Source organism: Dama dama, chromosome 9 (genome assembly GCF_033118175.1).
Source record: "Dama dama isolate Ldn47 chromosome 9, ASM3311817v1, whole genome shotgun sequence".
Classification (NCBI taxonomy): Eukaryota; Metazoa; Chordata; class Mammalia; order Artiodactyla; family Cervidae; genus Dama; species Dama dama.
The window spans coordinates 99,205,934-99,219,968 of record NC_083689.1 but is presented as its reverse complement, the minus strand read 5'-3'; the positions used below and the strand labels follow the sequence as shown (position 1 = coordinate 99,219,968).

General features: G+C 38.1%; 1 pseudogene; it reads right to left on the bottom strand.

Annotated features, from left to right (window-relative positions):
• Positions 1–13,166: 13,166 nt before the first annotated feature.
• LOC133061503 (large ribosomal subunit protein uL11-like) lies at positions 13,167–13,588 on the bottom strand (annotated as a pseudogene).
• Positions 13,589–14,035: the final 447 nt, after the last annotated feature.

Below are 14,035 nucleotides of genomic sequence, written 5' to 3'. Positions count from 1 at the left end.
AAAATAAAGAATGTCATTTGCCACCCACTGCTACAAGAATTAAGTCACTAGTCACTGCATTTGTTCGCCATCAATATACCCTGAAATGAACTCACAGCAGAATGAGGCATTCTGTCTTCTAGGAAATTTGGCAGCACTGGCTTTTAGATAGCTAGTTATTTTAAGGAGAAAATTTTACAAACTCAAATTCCTGCATCTTTGCATACTTAGAAAAGCACTAAAACTATCAACTAAGATGTCTGTTCCAAATGAATAGCTCCAAAGAATAGCAAGGAGAGATAAGAGAGACTTCCTCAGTGATCAATGTAAAGAAAAGAGGAAAACAATAGAATGGGAAAGACTAGAGATCTCTTCAAGAAAATTAGAGATGCCAAGGGAACATTTCCTGCAAAGAAGGGCAAAGTAAAGGACAGAGAAGGTATGGACATAACAGAAGCAGAAGATATTAGGAAGAGGTGGCAAGAATACACAGAATATCTATGCAGAAAAGATCTTCATAACCCAGATAACCACAATGGTGTGATCACTCACCTAGAGCCCAACATCCCAGAATAAGTCAAGTGGACCTTAAGAAGCAGCTCTATGAACAAAGATAGTGGAGGTGATGGAATTCCAGCTGAGCTATTTCAAATCCTAAAAGATGATGTTGTGAAAGTGCTACATTCAATATGCCAGCAAATTTGGAAAACTCAGCAGTGGCCACAGGGCTGAAAAACCTCACTTTTCATGCCAATCCCTAAGAAAGGCAATGCCAAAGAATGTTCAAACTACTGCACAAATGTACTCATCTCACACGCCAGCAAAGTAATACTCAAAATTCTCCAAGCAAGGCTTCAACAGTATGTGAACTGAGAACTTCCAAATGTTCAACCTTGATTTAGAAAATGCAGAGGAACTGGAGATCAGAGGAACTGGAGATCAAATTGCCAACATCCATTGGATCACAGAAAAAGCAAGAGAATTCCAGAAAAACATATACCATCTACGTCTGCTTCTATGGCTATGCCAAAGCCTTTGACTCTGTGAATCACAACAAACTGTGGAAAATTCTGAAAGAGATGGGAATACCAGACCACCTTACCTGCCTCTTGAGAAAACTGTATGCAGGTCAAGAAGCAACAGTTAGAACTGGACATAGAAAAAGGGACTGGTTCCAAATTGGGAAAAGAGAATGTCAAGGCTGTATATTGTCACCCTGCTAATTTAACTTATATGTAGAGTATATTATGTGAAATACCAGGCTGGATGAAGCACAAGATTGCTGTGAGAAATATCAATAACCCCAGATATGCAGTTGAAATCACCCTTATGGCAGAAAGCAAAGAGGAACTAAAGAGTCTCTTGATGAAAGTAAAAGAGGAGAGCAAAAAGTTGGCTTAAAACATTCAGAAAATTGAGATCATGGCATCCAGTCCCATCACTTCAAGGCAAATAGATGGGGAAACAATGGAAACAATGACAATTTATTTTCTTTGGCTCCAACATCACTGCAGATGGTGACTGCAGCCATGAAATTAAAAGACACTTGCTCCTTGGAAGAAAAGCTATAATCAACCTAGACAGCATATTAAAAAGCAGAGACATTACTTTGCCAGCAAAGGTCCATCTAGTCAAAGCTATGGTTTTTCCAGTAGTCATGTATGGATGTGAGAGTTGGACCATAAAGAAAGCTGAGCATTGAAGAATTGATGCTTTTGAACTGTGGTGTTGGAGAAGACTCTTGAGAGTCCCTTGGACTGCAAGGAGATCCAACAAGTCCATCCTAAAGGAGATCAGTCCTGAATATTCATTGGAAGGACTGATGCTGAAGCTGAAACTCCAACACTTTGGCCACCTGATGCAAAGAACTGACTCACTGGAAAAGACCCTGATGCTGGGAAATATTGAAGGCAGGAGGAGAAGGGGGCGACAAAGCATAAGATGGCTGGATGGCATCACCAACTCAATGGACATGAATTTGAGTAAACTCCAGGAGTTGTTGATGGGCAGGGAGGCCTGGCGTGCTGCAGTCCAGGGGTCGTAAAGAGTCAGACACGACTGAGCAACTGAACTGAACTGCAGATGTCTTCCTCCTGACTAGCTGCAACCATCTACTGAGATCTATGTTTGATTGCACGCATTCTCTTCACCCAAACCACATGCACACTAACTGCCTCCCCCCACCACTTCTTCAGAGAAGTTCTCAGAGCCCTCTGAGAGGCTGTCTCCTGGACTCTACTCTAAGACACTGAATAAAATGACTCATGGCTTTTATTCCTGTGTGGGTTTTCTTTTTTTCAGTTGACAATAGAAAGGTAAAATAGTGCTTAAAGTATAGAAAGAAATAAAGAGACAATACTTGGTTAACTGAATTCACAATCATAGGAATCTTAACCTGATATATGCAAATATAATTAGAATGATGCTTACTACATGCATACATGTATCCTTGATCAAATCTTGGAACTTATGTCTCAGGAAATGACTATTATACCTTTAACTGGTTGGAGAAAACTTTCTTGAAACTGGGACAGTAGCTGTTTAAATGATGGAAGGCAAAGGGTTTGGCAAGTTCTACAAGCAGTGGTCCTGGAGGAAAGCAAGAAATTTGACTGAGATAATTAAAAGCAAACAACAAAAAGATCAGAAGAATCACAGATTTGTTTAAAGAGATTTAAAGTAGAATCTTGGTCCAAATTTGAAGAACATTTGGAAAGTCACTATATGGCACAAAGGAAGCAGGTGGTAAGGTTAAAGCAGAGGTCAAATTGATTTAACAGCAGTTCTAAGAAATTGCTGGAGTCAGGCAGGACTGAAGTCTGCAAGTGAAAAGATATAAAACCAGGCCAGGTGGACGAGGCTGGCTCTGAGGCTTGGCAGCTTATATGCTTGGTTAAGAGTATGATTGATAAAAGTCCACGTGATGCTAAAAGGCTGATTGGAAACTGTTTACAGAAGAAAAAAGTGAATACTTCAAGACCGGTCTCTGGTCCTCTTTTGTGTCCATCTTTTATATAGATTGATGAGAAGAGAAAAGAAAGTCAATTTAGATGATTAAAGAAACACTCTCCTTCCAGCCTGCCATGCATACTGAGTCTGCTGTTTCCAAACACACTGGTGATAGGAATTACCTGGCATCAACAAGAAATATCTTTCATTAAACAGAAGGTTTTTCAAAGACCATTCAGTCAAGCAAATGGCTACCTCATTAACCAAACTGGGAAGGAGTCCAAATGTTTACAGAATAACTACATTCAACACCTACAGCCCATCCCAAGCTTCTTTCATGGGCTTTCCATCCTTTCAGCTGCATTAAAGCAGCCCACCATTTTCCCAGGTAGCATTTCAATGCATTTTTTTTCTTATTCCAGACAAAGCATGATGGACACTGACAAAGGAAACTACATATTAATTTTCCATCACCAAAAATAAATAAAAGAAGACATGTTCAGATGCTCCATGCTTCCACTGAGGTTTGGGGTATAAATTCCAAACCAATCATTTAAATGAGTTCACTTCATCCTTTGTTCTACTATGCATGAAAGCTGAACCAGTCAGATTGCAGAAAACATACAATTACCATGTCTATTCTGATTCTAAAACTCCCTGTAAGTCCCTTTTGCAAGTAAAATTATCTCAAAAAGCAATATTCTGTTTATTTAGTCTCAGATCCTCCCACTTTAAAAAAGTATTACCTGTAATTTGACTGGGGGAAAAAAAAGGTTGTTTAATATTTTTGCAGCAGTTTAGTGTACTAAAATAAAACCAGGCTTATGGAGAAGGCATTTGCCTATGATCTCCCTGACCTCTACTTAAAACCCACTTTCTACAGTATTTTCTATGCACACCCACCCTTAGGTTCTTCATGACCTCCAATTTCCTCTTTACTCTCAGGATGCTAGTAATCAGAAGCCATAACCTCATGCTTCAGAAGGTTCTTATCCAGCCCACCATCAAAATACGCCTGCCTTTGGCTTTAATTTTTCAGAACTTCTCCCTTGAAAGGCACTTTAGTCCTTAGATTTATTTATTAGTTATGATTGGCTGTTTATCTTAGCACCCCTCTAAGAAAATGTATTTAAGTCCAAACAGGAACCTTTTGTTCACAAAGTCTTCATTCAGAGAAATAATCCTGATGGTAGGAATGCCAAGCACTACATAGCAGGCTAGTCTGGAGATATTCTGAACAAAGCATAAGCAACTGCCTTTTTCAACTTTGCATCAGACTGATTGCCTCAGTCCAGAAAATAAATGCACATGGATAGAAAATCTTCAAAGAGCAAAGCCTAAAAGCTAAGTCACAGGAGTCGTTCATCATAGCATTAGGTAATTCTTGACCCTTAGGATGATTGATGTGTTTAATTTAAACTGGCCTGCGTACATTCGATGTGTCCCTGAAGTGGTAATAGGGTGAGTGGGAGAGATGGAAGAGATTTTAATGGAAAGCAGTTTTCTCTTTCAAACTTCCTGTGTGTGTCTTTTAATGACAATCTCTAAAGTGTTTTAATCACTGCCATATTATTCAATTCCACCCTATTCTCTAGGTTTCTTCTAAAATAATAGTGAGTTTCTTCTAAAATAATAACTGTCTTAAGTTCCATTGCATAAACTTACATTACCCTATGTAAAATAGATAGCCAAGGGGAATTTTCTGTCTGGCTCCAGAAACTCAAACAGAGGCTCTGTTTCAACCTAGAGGGGTAGGATAGGGAGGGAGCTGGGAGGGAAGTTCAAAAGGAAGAGGGTGTATGTATTCCTATGGCTGATTTGTATTGAGGTTTGACAGAAAACAGCAAAATTCTGTAAAGCAATTATCTTTCAAATTAAAAAATATTAATTAATTAAAAAATAATAGTGAGGTTTAACATTGTCTTAAGTCCCACTGCATAAGCCATTCATTTTTAAATAAGTAATAAAGGCTTTCATAGAGAATTACTTCAGTTTCTTATGACAGTAGAACCTGGAGTCAGGTGAAATCCCACTCGATATATTAAAACATGTTAGTAGACACAATGGAGTTCATATTAGTGGGCTCTGAGTTATTCTTTCTGTTTAAGGGAAACTACAGAGGAATTGCTGAATCAGAAATACATGTGACAGAAACAAAACCTATTGTATTTGTATGACTTTCTAGTCTTCATTGCTAATAAAAAAGCTCTTCTATTTGTAATTTAGTATTCCCTAAATTGGATAATAGAATATGATTGAGTTAGAGTTGTTAAACTCTGGTATTAAAATTTGGTACATATATGAAATGTCTAAGTAATTTTGGAGAAACAGGTCTTTGTCTTGTGCAAATAGGGAGATGTGGTGCCATTTGCTGAAATTAAAAAAAAAAATGAGAGCAGAATTCAGTCTTGCAACACAATAAGCTCGATTTTTATCATAATGATCAAACTTTAAGTTCCTTTGAGACATTAAAGAGGAGATATATTTAAATACAGAAATCTGAAACTTAGGAGATAAATGTGATCTATAGATATAAACCAGGATCACTGGCACATAGATGGCAAACAACGTGATGAACATGAAGAGAAAAAGATTCTAGGATGAAATACTGAGAAATTAAATATCTAAAGTCAACACCAAAAGATAAGCCAGTAAGAAAGACTGATTAGGAGATTCCATATAAGATTGCTGTGCCTCCTAAAGAACTTTCTGGATGGAGCAAAAGCTGGAAAACTATAAGATGAATGAATTTAAGGAAGGCAATAATGTGTGTAGTATTTATAGAATGAAAAATTAAGGATAACAGGTCTTTATTCAACTCAATGAGCATGCTTATCTAAGAAGAAAGACCCAAAACAAGTGGAAACAAAGTTTATTCTCTTGCTATGAATTTGGGAGTTATACTTATTGAGCAATAAATATTGAAAATTCTCTATTTTATGGTTTTTACAGTCTTAGAGTTTCCATATTTTATTGTGATCCACACAGTCAAAGGCTTTGGCATAGTCAATAAAGCAGAAATAGATGTTTTTCTGGAACTCTCTTGCTTTTTTGATGATCCAGCAGATGTTAGTAATTTGATCACTGGTTCCTCTGCCTTTTCTAAAACCAGCTTGAACATCTGGAAGTTCATGGTTCACGTATTGCTGAAGCCTGACTTGGAGAACTGTGGAAAATTCTGAAAGAGATGGGAATACCAGACCACCTGACCTGCCTCTTGAGAAACCTGTATGCAGGTCAGGAAGCAACAGTTAGAACTGGACATGGAAGAACAGACTGCTTCCAAATAGGAAAAGGAGTACATCAAGGCTGTATATTGTCACCCTGCTTATTTAACTTATATGCAGAGTACATCATGAGAAACGCTGGGCTGGAAGAAGCACAAGCTGGAATCAAGACTGCTGGGAGAAATATCAATAACCTCAGATATGCAGATGACACCACCCTTATGGCAGAGAGTGAAGAGGAACTAAAAAGCCTCTTGATGAAACTGAAAGAGGAGAGTGAAAAAGTTGGCTTAAAGCTCAACATTCAGAAAACTAAGATCATGGCATCCGGCCCCATCACTTTATGGCAAATAGATGGGGACACAGTGGAAACAGTGGCTGACTTTATTTTGGGGGGCTCCAAAATCACTGAAGATGGTGACTGCAGCCATGAAATTAAAAGACGCTTACTCCTTGGAAGGAAAGTTATGACCAACCTAGACAGCATATTAAAAAGCAAAGACATTACTTTGTCAACAAAGGTCTATCTAGTCAAGGCTATGGCTTTTCCAGTGATCATGCATTTATGTGAGAGTTGGACTATAAAGAAAGCTATAAAGAGAATTGGACTATAAAGAGTGCAGAATTGATGCTTTTGAACTGTGGTGTTGGAGAAGACTCTTGAGAGTCCCTTGGACTGCAAGGAGATCCAACCAGTCCATCCTAAAGGAGATCAGTCCTGGGTGTTCATTGGAAGAACTGATGTTGAAGCTGAAGCTCCAATACTTTGGCCACCTGATACGAAGACCTGACTCATTGGAAAAGACCCTGATGCTGGGAGGGATTGAGGGGCAGGAGGAGAATGGGACGACAGAGGATGAGATGGTTGGATGTCATCACTGACTCAATGGACATGAGTTTGGGTGGACTCCGGGAGTTGGTGATGGACAGGGAGGCCTGGCATGCTGCAATCCATGGGGTCGCAAAGAGTCGGACATGACTGAGTAACTGAACTGAACTGAACTGAGAGTCTTAGAGATAAATATTACAGCAGATTCAAACAAACATAGCAAAGATATTGCTTGAGCTTAAAGAGACCATCAGAATCAGTGCATTCCATGCATGTCCTGTGGCAGTTAAAAACATATTTGTTCACATCTTTCTTGTCCTTTGCTTTATTGTCTATGATTTTAGGATTAATTGTTCCTCAAAATTTCTGGCAGAAGTGAACTCATTTGAATTCATGCAAAGTCATCAAGCAAGCTACATTTTCTCTTGGGAATAACCATTTTTGAGTCCATGGATCTTAATCTCTAAAACAGACCAGAGGCTTTCTAATATATTAGACAATAGTGTAACCATTAAACCATAACTGTTCTGTAGAAATCACTTTATCAGCATCTTGGGAATTTTGTCTCTTTACTGATTTCTATGTTTCTGTACTTTTTTCCAGCTTACTGAGATGTAATTGACAACATTTGATTGGTTTTAGGTGTAGAACATGATAATTTGATACCTGTATATATTGCAATATGGTTACAACCAAAATTAGTTAACATTCATTACCTCACCCAGTTATTAATATAATTTTTGTGATAACTTTTAGTATGTATCTTCTTATCAATTGTCAACTACAGTCACCATGTGTAGTGGGAAATTTCATAGCCTTGGGAAATTTCACAGAAATAGCACGGGGAAAAACAGCATATATTAAGAAGCTATGTTAATGATTATCTTTCAAGTTTTTCTTAAAAATAATCTCCTTGTTACAAACCCCAAGGACAGACCCAGGAGGGAGTATGACTGAGATCATGAAAGCATGGACTTTGGAAAACAGGGTCGGTGCCAGGCATGAACGCTGCCTACACACTTGCTAATTGTTTCTGAGACTAGCCCAGAAGGGAAGGGCCTGGGGTAAATGCAAAATCTGGACCATGTCAGTGTCTTCCATGACATTTAGGAGTACGTGATTAACACAGCATGTGTCTTTAGAAAGATAAGATCTGAGAAAGTCTTGTAGTCTTTGAAAGTCTTGAAAGTAATCCTGAAAGTCTCCCTAGCAATTAGGAATAAAAGCTGGACTCAGAGTGGACTCTGCACCTCCGTCCAATAGAGGTTGCAGATGCCCTGACCATTGCACCAGATTTCATGTTCTGTCTTCATTCTCACCGCTCACTCCTGGACCAGTAGGGCAACCATGCTTTATATTACATCCCCCAACTCCAGAACTTACGTATCCTATAACTAAGCTTTGAACTTCTGACCTTTTGCATTTAATCCCTTGATTTACCTCGTTATTTGGGAAGAACACCTCAAGTGTTTTTCTGAAGAAAGAATATATAATATATGCTGCTGCTGCTGCTGCCAAGTCGCTTCAGTCATGTCCAACTCTGTGTGACCCCATAGACGGCAGCCCACCAGGCTTCCCCATCCCTGGGATTCTCCAGGCAAGAACACGGGAGTGGGTTGCCATTTCCTTCTCCAATGCATGAAAGTGAAAAGTGAAAGTGAAAAGTGAAAGTGAAGTCGCTCAGTCTTGTCCTACTCTTAGCGACCCCATGGGCTACAGCCTACGTCCATGGGATTTTCCAGGCAAGAGTACTGGAGTGGAGTGCCATTACCTTCTCCGTATACAGTATATATATATTATTTAATTATTATATGTCTGAAAACATGTTTGTTCTATCCTTGCACTTTACTGATAGGTTACTAAAGCATTCAGTCACATGGAAATCACTTTTTTCTCATAACTGTGAAGTCACTGGCCCATTGTCTTTGAGCTTCCCATATTGCTGTTGATATAAATATTAATTGCTCTTTTATTTCCTATGTGATTTTTTTTATCCATATGGGACATCTAAGAACCTTTTCATTACCAATATTTTGAAATGTTTCTATTAATGCATTTTGGTGTAAGTGTTCCTTTGTCCGTCATGCGGAACACTCACTTGGCTCCTGCAATGTGGAACAATATGCCCTTAATTCCGGTTAATAGCTTTTTATCTTTGTTAATTTTACCCCCTCTCTACTTTGTTTCCTTGGAATTCCTGAAAATTTTGCAGATATTGGAATTTCTGAACTAATTCTCCATCTTTTTCCCCCACTATTTCTTTCTCTTTTTAATTCTATTTTCTGGGAGATTTCCATAACCTTATTCTGATTTGTTATCTATTCTTTTACTTTTCAAGGTTACTATCTTTTACTTTCAGGTGACATTAATTTTACAGCCAATTTCTTTGCTTTCTCCTACATTTATATTGTCTATTCTTCCAGGGTATTTTTCTATTTCTCTCTGAGTGTATCTTTCATTGTATAAGCATTTCAGTTTTTTTGTAATCCTTGGTTATTCATTAACAGCTAAGCGTGAGGTTGAGTGTGAGCCCCCAGTGTCTTAGGTACGGGCTTCAAGGTAGGGTGGCTGAAGGAGGAGTTAGTTCCCTGTTCTATTAGGGTACCACCAGCTCTCATTCACCCTTTCTCTTTTAAAGTCCACTTCCTCAGAGATAAAACTTGTACTCTCCTGCCCAGGAGCTATGAAATTGGCCGCTATAGCATTGGGAACAGTCAAAGAAGGCACATGTCTTTCTCGTTGCTTTGTATGTGGAGTTAATTCCCACATTCCCATGGCACCCAAGCCCTCCCCTGTGCTTGATGTTCATGAGTCAGAGTCCCTCTGACTCAGACTCTCTAGTGATTAACCTTCATTTCTTCTTTGGGGGTGGAGAAGAGGAGGTATCTGACGATGATGGTTGTGGAGAAAATTGGTGAGTCTTCTCACAGACTTTCTGCTGACTCTTCTGACTATAAGACCACCTTTACAGTTGCTCTCACTGATACTTGGTTCTCCCAGGTTTTGAGCCTTCTGGGTATTCTGATATATAAACTATCTTCAGCCATCTTAATTTTGTCAATTTGGTTGCCATTTTAATCTTCTTTCCAGTGTCTACCCATTATTGATATTGCTTCTCACCAGATCCACCTTCTCTTTTTTTTTTTTTTAATGAATAGCAGTTAATTTGATCCAGACATGGTTACAAGTACTTTGCAAGTATTGAATTATACTGTACCTGGAAAAATCCTATGGGATAGGCATTTTACAGATGAAGAAACTAATACTAAGAAAAGGTTAACTGAATTGCACAGTTCACAAACCTGGTAAATACAAACCCTGAATTAGAATGTCAGTCAGTTGGCTCTGGGATCCAGGTTCTTTACCCCTTCTCTAACAGACTATTAGTGAGCATGATTTAGCCATGCTGAAAGTGCTAATAGGAACACTTTCCCCACATTTATAAACACCAAAAAAAGAGAAGAGTCCTTTTTATAAGTTACTTTAACCTTATGAGTTTTTACCCATTTATCTCTTTATTTTTCACTTCTATCATGTTTAATCAGAAATCTTGATAGTTCCTAAAATAAGAATATTTTAAAGGTAGGCTACATTCATATTTAAAATCTAGTGGTACTGTGCTTAATTATCATTCAACACATCAAATCACATCAAAACTAGTGAGAAATGCTTGACTTCAAACTAATTCATCTGTTTCTGATCTCGAAATTTCTTTGATACTAAACTCAACATTAACCCAAAGTACTAGTTGCCTATTAAATGAGGTAGTACATCACCAAAATACATACAACAAAAAAGGGATATAAAGCTATAAATAAACTCTGTACTGACCAGATCTATATTTATAGGTGCTAAAATAATAACAGGTGACAAGAATAGGATAAAGCTATGGAAAACAGGTCAAAAGCAGAAATTTGGAATGTTCTAGTCTCACAGGCAAAGTTGTGGTGATTGAGGGAGTGGACCTGAAGGGGGAAAAATCCAGTGAAGCCTGGAGAGAGGCAGAGTGTTGCTGGGCAGCCTCTCCCTTCCCCCATCAGTACTTCAGGACAACCTAGGCAATGGGAGAAATTATTTGCGAATGTTGTGACAGACAAGGGCTTAATCTCCAAAATATACAAACAGCTCATACAACTCAACAACAACAAAAACACAATTGAAAAGTTGGCAGGAGACTTTAATAGAAGTCAGAAGGTACATAAAAGATGCTCATCATCAATAACTATTAGAGATAAGCAAATGAACGCTACAATGAGGTACCACCTCACACAAACCAGAATGGCCATCATTAAAATGTCTAATAACAATAAATGCTGTAAAGAGTGTGGAAAAAAGAGAAGCCTCCTACACTGTTGGTGGGAATATAAATTGGTACCACCACTGTGGGAAATAGTATGGAGCTTCCTCAGAAAACTAAAAATAGGACTACGATATGACCCATCAATCCCCTTCCTGGGCATACACCCAAGCCAAAACTAATTCAAAAAGATATATGCACCCCTATGTTCACAGTAGCACTGTTCACAATAGCCAAGACAAAGAAATAACCTAAATGTCCATCAACAGATGAATGGATGAAAAAAATGTGTTATGTGTACATACACACACACACACACACACACACACACACATATTTATTTATAATGGAATATTACTAGGCCATAAAGAAGAACAAAATGATGCTATTTGCAGCAACATGGATGCAACTAGGGATTATAACCCTAAGTGAATTAAGTCAGAAAGATAAATACAATTACAATATCCCTTATATGTGGAATGTAAAACATGGCACAAACAGAAACAGACTCAGAGACTTGTGTTTGCCGAGTGGGAGAGGGAGAAGCATAGACTGCAAATTCACGGTTAGAAGATGCAAACTATTACATTCAGAATAGATAAACAAGGTCCGCTGTATAGCACAGGGAACTATAGCCTACCCCTGGGATAAATCATAATGGAAAGATGATTAAAAAATAATATATATGTGTGTCTATAACTGAGTCACTATGTTTTACAGCAAAAATTAAATCCCTGTAAATAAATCAACTATACTTCAGTTTTAAAAACTAGAGGAAAAAAAAAACTTCAGGGATTTGCCTTTCCACATGGAGACTGGGCAGTTCCTCCTCTTAGAGCCCTCCCGAGACAGGGTCTCTGATGGGAACACAGCTTCCTCCCCAGGGTCTTCTGAAAAAGGAGCACAGAGGATGTTGCTGTTTTCATAACATACTTGATATTTGTATGAGTATCAGACCAGGATATATTTGAAAAGCACACAAAATGGCTTTGAAGAAAAAGTCTTGCTGATAATTTTAGCATAAATTATGTAATCCACTGACTTATTCCACATCAAAATCTTGTAAAGATACTTGTATTGTGTCATCACACAAACAGATACAACTTAAAACATTCCAAAAATAGTCATTTGGAATTTTGTCTGGACCTCCATTAAAGCAATTGAGAGAATGAAAAGGTTCACTGTCTTGAGACTTCTAATTCAAGAACTTGAAAACTAAAAGATGTGAATTGGCATGATTGGGTTTCTGTTCTTTCTGGAAAATTATTTCTTCAATCAAAGATTAACAGATCAAGGGGGTGGGTCAGAACAATCTAGAAAGAAATAAATTTGGACAGATAGTGAAGAAATAATAGAAATGGTTGTATTAAAGGGAGATGATCTTTTCTATCCAGCAAATAGAGAATCAAAATCATTTAGATCAGTAAACAGCCATAAACCTCAATTTCTTAAGACTATTTTCAGATTTCTGCCTGAAAAAAGATTATTATTTCTAAGGAGCAGATTTCATATATCTTGATATAAGCTAAAAGAAAATGATGTTAATAAAAATTGGCATTTATAAAAATGTGGAAGCTTTCTTCATGAAAAACTTTTCAATAATGCACATAGCTCAGATTACCATGATACTTTTTGAAGATAATACAAACTTCCACTAGAAACTGAACAATATTTTGCAATATTTGCATCAACTTTTTAGAATTTTCAAGTTACAGGTAGAATTTAGATTAAGTACGTAATATTCCCTAATCTATTTCCCTTTTCTTTTACTATGCCTCTCCCTCCTGTCCTCCCAAGAATTAACCATTAATTCAATATTTATTGCTTCTATGCATATTTTTTTTGGTTGTCAAATAATCCTTTGTTTCTTTTTCCTTTGCAGTTCTTAACTAGCTGGGCACCGCACCGCACCACTGTTGATACCATCTATGATGTCGTGAGGGTGGCAGCCATCAGTATGGCCGCCCACAGACTGGGCAGTCCTCAGGATTGCTTTAACGGTTCCAGAGAGTTCTCTAGCTAGAGACTGATGCCACATCTGCCAGGCAATGTGGACAATCTCATCAAAAGTGATATTTTCATTGTGCTTAATGTTTTTCTGCCTCTTTCTGTCTCAATGTCATCAGCAACCGTTTTTGGAGACAGACTCAGGGGGCCGATCTTGGGGGCCAGAGAAGACGTAGCACCAACTTCCCCACTGGTGCACCTCAGGTACACAGATTTGACCTTGCTGGGGTCAAATTTAGGTGGCATGGTGGAGGCAGCTGGTGTCAGATGAACCTGGATTCCGGACGACCTAAGAAGGCTGCACCTTTGCCTCCTCCAAGTAAAAAGCCAACAGAAGCCTTCTGTGCATATTTTATAACTACATTTCTGTTGAACATTTTTGTACTTTATAGAAAATATATCTTATATATTCCTCTGCATGTTTTTATTCAACATGTTTATTATTTTCATTATTATCCAGTTCCATTGACTGACTATAGCAAAATATATTGAGGCATGCTCTATTGGAGAAGGAAATGGGAACCCACTCCAGTATCCTCACCTGGAGAATCCCAGGGACAGAGGAGCCTGGTGGGCTGCCATCTATGGGGCCGCACAGAGTCAGACACGACTGAAGTGACTTAGCAGCAGCAGCAGCAGCAGATTGATAGATATTTCTATTATCTCAATATATTCATTGCTATAAGCATTGTAATGAGCATTCTTAAATATGTTTTTTTTTTTATACATGGATGTGCATTTCTCTAG